At 32.8% G+C, this 7185-nt stretch overlaps 1 long non-coding RNA gene across 1 annotated transcript; it reads right to left on the bottom strand.

Annotated features, from left to right (window-relative positions):
- Window positions 1-81: 81 nt before the first annotated feature.
- On the bottom strand, window positions 82-4950 carry LOC115983338. Its single transcript, XR_004090024.1, has 4 exons — window positions 4304-4950; window positions 2737-2795; window positions 2336-2390; window positions 82-506 (listed from the first exon to the last, which is right to left on the bottom strand). It is a non-coding gene; the product is annotated as an uncharacterized LOC115983338 (long non-coding RNA).
- Between the last annotated feature and the right edge of the window lie 2235 nt (window positions 4951-7185).

Below are 7185 nucleotides of genomic sequence, written 5' to 3' on the forward strand. Positions count from 1 at the left end.
ACTAGCATTTAACCCGCACAATGTGCGGGAACATTTAACATATTTAAAATACCATCAATTTAACATAGCAATACAATAAAATTCATTGAAATTCATTTGGGTAATGCAGTACATCCATCATTTGTTCTACTTGTAAGTATACTTTTTACACTCTTGACCGTATATTGGGTGAAAATATTAAAGCCTATAAACATGTTCCCATCTTTTTTTGAAGTTCCAAAAGCTTCTAACAATATTTAAGGCACTCAACATGATGTACAATAGTTAATATTTTTAATAAAGGCTTGTTAATGTCAATCACTTCAAAAAAACAAAAATGACAATTGTGTAATATAGAGTTAGGTTCAATAACAATGCCAAAAGTTTAAAATTCCCCAATAGCAGAAAATTAAGTCTAAGATCTCTTTAACCAAAAAACAATTTAGTTAGATTAGCCATATTCTAGCCATGATGCACTGAAGTGCCAGCTCTATTTCAGTTGGATGAATTGAAACATCACCATTCACCTGCAAAAACTTATAGCACATATGAACCCCCACAAATGTAGTCCATCTTGAACATGCCAACTCCAAAGGTATACACAATAGGAACAAACTGGATTCTTTGGTGTGGTAAAAGGTGATTGTTGTCCTACTCGAGGAAATAGCATAATGAAGACCTATTTAAACATAACCTTTGAAAAGATAGAAACTAATACAACCTTTTGAGCCCCATGTTCCAAAAAATTCTTTCAATAGTAGAAGTGAACATATATTCATAATCCATTCAAACTATTTCTATTGATCTATAACAATCACGAAAACTAAGGAGAGCATATTCAATAATATTAAAAGGTAAAATTCCAACATATAGATACAAAGAAACAATATTTTAATTTCTATTAGTAGAAACACTTTAAGAAGAAAAATTTAAATGTGGAAAAACCAAAATCAAACCTTTATGGAAAAGAAAAAGAAAAAAAAAAAACCACCTTAAATTCTCTAAATTTGATGGTTTGAATCTAAATGACTTTGATAGAGTAACTAATTGATAAGAGAAAGCATAGCTGATAGTTCAAAGGAATTCGGATGTACTTAAAAGTAGTATAAGATCTTTTATAGCTAACACTTAGCACTAAGCAACAGAATCACTTACACCTCTGCTAGGAAAATCCAAATTGGAAGGTAGATGCCTAAGATTGATGTTCTATTCTTAAATAGATAAAAATGCATCGAACATAGTTAATGATTGCAACTTTTAATACACAAACAGCATCTAAATTAAATCTCTAAAAGCCATAAAAGAACAAAAGAACCTAAACAAAATTGGAAAAAATAAATAAATACATATTTTTTCCCCTTCCAAGTTACACTTTGCATCTTTTGTAGTCCGAATTCTAAGAATGCATCTTACAATCCCAGCCACCAAATTTCCACCATGGAAGTTTCAAGTGTGTAATGGTCATAAGCACTATAGTGTCAATCAAATTTTTATTAATAATTAAAAGCACATAATTCTTGTAATTCAAGCAGTTTTATTTTTTTGATAAGTTGTAATTCAAATAGTTCTTTAGACATTTTTACAAAATCTGTCCAAAGTTGAAGCACATACATGCTGGAGGAATTGCATCTAAAATCTCATTTTGAACAAATTTAAACACATCAATTAGTTAGACTTATACATTAGAGAACATGATTGGTGCTAAAATTCCTTCTTTTCACTAACTATAGACATTTCCTTCACTTTCAGATAGACTATTATTTCTACATCAATTTCATAGTTTTTTTTTTTTTTTAAATAAAATTTTAGGCAGGAAGAAACTTCTTAATGTATGAATGATTCAACATAGTTCTCCAAATTCACCTGAGACACTCTACACATACCATGTCCTCCCTATTCCTAAATTTTTCTTTCTTTCTTTTTGACCCTTTCCCACATAAGTATAAAATTTAAAATGCATAGTAGAAAGAAAAACACATACACATTATTGAACAAACAGTATAAAAAAAAAAAAAAAAATCGCAGGTGATACACGACAGCTTATTTTATAGCATGAAGAGATTATGTATCAGGCTTCAATCCGAGATTGGAGGGATCAATTTGTATTTATTAAAACCTGTAACTAGATTAACAAATTATCACCAAATTCTAGGCACATAATTTGTTAGATGGGTTAGTAGTATTGTTAAGTTTTTGTAAATACATTTGTTTTGGAGGCTTTTGTTGCTATTCTTTCTTGAAGGTGCAGGAGCTTATGTGTTTATTTCAATAAAAGTTTCTTACGGAATTCTTAAAAAAAAAAATAAATAAATAATTAACTATAGCATTAAAAACCCAAACAAAGGTTCTTTTTTACCTTGACAGGTCCACTGTTTGACTTGAGGTTAATCTTCTGCATTAGTGCTATATTCCTAAAATCATTCACGACGTTAAAAGACAAATAGAGAATATAAACTAAAAAGACAAAGCTTTGATACAGAAACCCAAAAACCCAAAACACAAATCTATCCCAAAAACCTAAAACCGAACCAAAATACCCAAAACTAAGTCATAAATCTTAGTTATATTCAAATCAAAGGAAAGGAAAAAAGTCTGGCTTTGACATAGAAACCCAAACCAAAATACAAATCTAACCCAAAAAACTAAAACCCAACCAAAATACCCAAAACTGAGTCATGAAACCCAATTTAAGATTTTAGCATTTGGTTCATTTTCAAATATTCTAAAAAGATTAGACATAAAACAAAATATACTGACCATATTGGAACTCTTAACTCTTCCAATTAGAAAGTAACAATTTGTCAGTGCCACCCTCCCTTGAAATCAACATAGTTAAATAAGCATATCCATAAATAAAAGAATTTGTGCAAAAAGTATAGCAAGCTAATAAGAAAACAATTGTAACTAATCATAAAATTCAGCAAATTTAGACCACATTTGGTAACATAAAAATTCATGACAGCAATAATATGCAAGTCCATAAGACAGGAATTGATTCTAAAACCATACTGCTAGTCAATCATTGTGGTTCTTTGTTGCTATGTTGTAGCACTATTCACAGATTACTATTCTACACATAGTCTAGTGCTAGTGTGTTAGTGATTTGGCCATTTGGTCAACTGACTAGCTAATATACTTATTGTTGGAACATTTCAATATTAAACAATTAAAATGAGTAAATGTTATAACATAAATGTAAAGATGTGAAAGTGAATATGGAAGATGAAGAGTTGTGAAAAATGTTTAATACCACATTGAAAATGAGAGAGACTATTTTATTCTTTTTTAATTGTGGTGATTAATAGGCTTAGATATTGGGCTAAATACGTTTTCAAGGGGGAGGTGAAGAGTGGAGGTATCAAAAATGGAAATGAATCAGCCCCTTGGATCCTCCACTTGACAGCCCATTCAGAATAATTACCATATCCGTTGGTGAGTAAATGACCCGAATTAATACTCCATTTTTATTATGGACAATGAAGAGCCATTAACCCACTTAATGGACCATCCGTTTGGGCCTATTCATTCTTCAGAAACTCCTCATCTCACCATTAATTGTGTAACTCCAGCCCATCAGATTAATATCCAACAATTAATCTTGTAACACCCACTACATCAGAATAATTGGACCTAATTAATCAGAATAAATTAGGTAGTAATTTCATAAGGCCCATTGAGCCTATAAATAGACTCATTCAGACCCAATCCATGTTACTGCAATTTACAATACACAAAAAAAAAAATAAATAAATAAAGAGATTATTGGCAAGGAAGGGTGTTCTTTCTAGTGGAGCTTTGTGCTTGAACACTTTGTACAGAGGTTATTCTAGCCATACGACACTTGTTGGGCTGTTGTATCCTGGGGGAGACAAGTCAGAGAAGGTCTGCACGGGTTACAAGAATTAGCCAACCAAGGGCTTGAATCTCCTTAAAGAGAGCGAGTGCCGCGTCTCAGTCCAAATAGTGTTGTGTATTTCCTTTCTTTACATCAATAATATACAAAAGTATTATTCAGTTTCTCTTTGTGTGTTATTTCCATTATTATTGTGTTTGCACCAACACTTATTGTGGGTCCAAATGCGAACACCCAATACTAAGAGAATTTTTTTGAATAAATAGCTTTCTCTTTTTGTTTTCCTAAGCTCTATGTTTTTTCAGATTTGATAAACTCAATAACTTATAAAGAATAAAATAAAATAAAAAATCTTCATTAACACATACCTAAACAATTATACAAATAAAACCAAACAGGCAATTAAGCTAAAGCTAAACCAAATCTACTAAAAAAACCTAGATAGCAAAAAAAGCGGAACTTGAAACTTACACATGAAAGCAAAGAGCATAAAAGCAAGAGCTATAGGCTTGTTGACTCCAAGTTGCTTAAGATTTTTCTGACCTCTCAATGGTGTAGACCAAGAATGAAACTATTTCTATGGCTTCTACATTTGCTTCTCATCAAGAAGGAACCAATAAAATAAGACTAATAGCATTCTTTTACTCTGATTTTGTGCTAAAGTTTAAATTTCAATAATTCCATTCACTCAAATTCTTTTCTTTGTCATCCAAATTTTACATGGGTCATTATCAAAGTTAGGGCCCATGGATTCCAGGATATAGATGTGTATTTGGTAGTGGGGCTGTGGGGTAGTGTTTAAGAGCCTCCCAATCAATTGCATAGCCATGAAAAAAAATATGTACATGCTATGTAATACTACCAATTGCCTCACATTTGTTTCATAATTCATTTTTTCCACCATGTTGATATCTTCTAGACTTCATCCTCGAAATTTTTAATTCAAATTCATTGTTCATAAATGAATAAATCATTTAGATTTATCATGGTATGAGGGCGGGAAAAATTGAATCCAATCATCACTAATTAAGTCTAAAAGGGATTTCATTGAACATGTGCAATGCAATAAAAACAAATATATAGAATATCAAAATAACATATATAGAACAATGCAAATTTTCATCTGCATTCAAAGAAACCCAAAAATTTATATTAGGTCCCATTTAGTAACACCATAGACACAACAGCAAGCAACGAAACATATATTGTAGGATTCCAAAATTATATTAGCTTACCAATAAAAGCTATTGTGGCCCATTTCATTGTTGAATAACCCCCATCATTGAAATTTTTTAGTCTTACGGTGCAGGAGGCTGGCCTGACAGTGGCAGTTTCCTTCAGATTTCTCTCTCTCTATATGCTGGACCAAAAAAACTCGCTGACCCTGAGATTTCTCTGTCTTTAGCGGCTGTTCTAGAATGCATAATAACCTCTCTCTCTTTTTTTCTATTCTAAGCTAACATGGGTTAGATTGTAAGAGATGCTATTGGTTGTTGATTAAAGAGAAGAGGTCTGTTCAATTTCTGAAGAGGCAAAATTGGTTTGTGCTTTTGGATTTTCTTTTTTCCTCTGTCTGTTGGTTAGGAATGGAACATGCATACAGTAATAAAGTGGGCCAAATTGAAGATGGCAGAAAATGGTAAATTACACAACAGAGAGAGAATCTAAAAGAGGAAAATTAACAACGCTATTCTGAAATCTACAAACCATAACAGAAAATCCCAAAACATCAAAGCAAATATCTAAATCTATACCTACCCAACCAAAATATCCAAAAACTAAGTCATATTTCATTAAGTCATATTTCATACCCAGATATAAGAAAGGAGAAAAAAATTACCGGTGGTAGTTTTGGTGATCTGATGATGGCAGATAAATGGCTAGATCGACGGAGTTAATGAAACTTAAATTTCTCTTTCTCAATCTCAATTCCTGTGTGTGCCTGTGGTTTCGGTGTTCTGAGTCTGGCGAGAGAACGGATGGCGGCAGAAAAACTGACCATAACGGTGGAACTTAGATATTTCTCTCTTAACACCGTATGAACTCTGTCTCTCTTTGTGATTGATTGTATATCTTTCTCAGACTCTGTCTCTCTCTTTCTGCTTTCTCCTCTCTCCGTGTAGGCTTTTAAACGGTGTCGTAACCTTACCAAACATTGTAATTTATCGTCTTTTAATTTAAACGTGGCAGCATTTTAAGGGGCTTTTTTTCCTAACGTGGCAGCATCTCCTTAAAGGCTTCTGCTATTATATATAGTATATTAGATTTGTAGGTTTCAGTTAGTTCAACTGATAAAATTTCTGATAGTTAAATAAGAGATATGGGGTTCAATCTCCATCTATACCAAAAAACCAATTGGTGTATTGGTCTGATAATAAAAAACTATTATTAGAAGCGAACACCTTAAATTAAAAATATTTCAAAAATAAAATAAAAACTATTAGATATCTTTATATTACCGTAGGTGTATATGATAATTATTGATCTTGCTACTTTCTACCAATTCCTTAGTTTAGAGTAGGGTCCCCAAAAACTGAAATTGAAAGAATTTCATTTTTCTCGGTCAAATCGTTGGCAATTGTCAACTACTCGCCCCACTAGAAATTGAATTAATAACAAGTTAAGAGTTAAAAACCAGCAATTCATTCACAAGGCACGGTCACTACTTGAAGAATTTCGGCTAGCTCATCTTTCACGGCCTTGCTTAAAAGACCATGCTGACACTCGATGGGTCCTTTCCTTACACCCCTGGTACAAAGTAAACTCTGATGCTGCAGTATTTTCGAACCTCAAAACTATCGGGATTGGCATTGTTATCCGTGATCACGAGGGGTCTGCGATAGCAGCTCTTAGCAAGCACCTGCCTCTGCCGCTAGGTCCCTCAGAAGCTGAGGCGAAAGCCATGGACGAGGCGGTCTTATTTGCATGGGATGTTGGCATCGGGGAAGCTATCTTCAAGATGGATTCAAGTGTGGTTTCAGATGCTATTGCAGGATACACTACTCCCTCGGTCTCCATAGTGGATATCACTACTGGCACCCTTCTTCGGCTGCAGGACTTCAGACGTACCCAAATCCAACATGTGAGGTGGCAAGCAAATAAACCGGCACACACCGTAGCTCTTCATGCTAAAGGTGTTTCTAATTTATGACATGGATAGAGGAATGTCCCTCTTTTATTGACTCATTTGTTTTTCAAGATGCTATGTTTTCCTCCTGTTCTCATTATTAATAAAGTTTTGTCTTTCCCATAAAAAAAGTTAATTTTTTTTTTTTTTTTTTTTATAATTATGAATTTCAAAAGTTGTTATTGGTATAAATAAAAAAGTGATATTAGTGATTTGCTAAAGATAA

Source organism: Quercus lobata, chromosome 4 (genome assembly GCF_001633185.2).
Source record: "Quercus lobata isolate SW786 chromosome 4, ValleyOak3.0 Primary Assembly, whole genome shotgun sequence".
NCBI classification, from domain to species: Eukaryota; Viridiplantae; Streptophyta; class Magnoliopsida; order Fagales; family Fagaceae; genus Quercus; species Quercus lobata.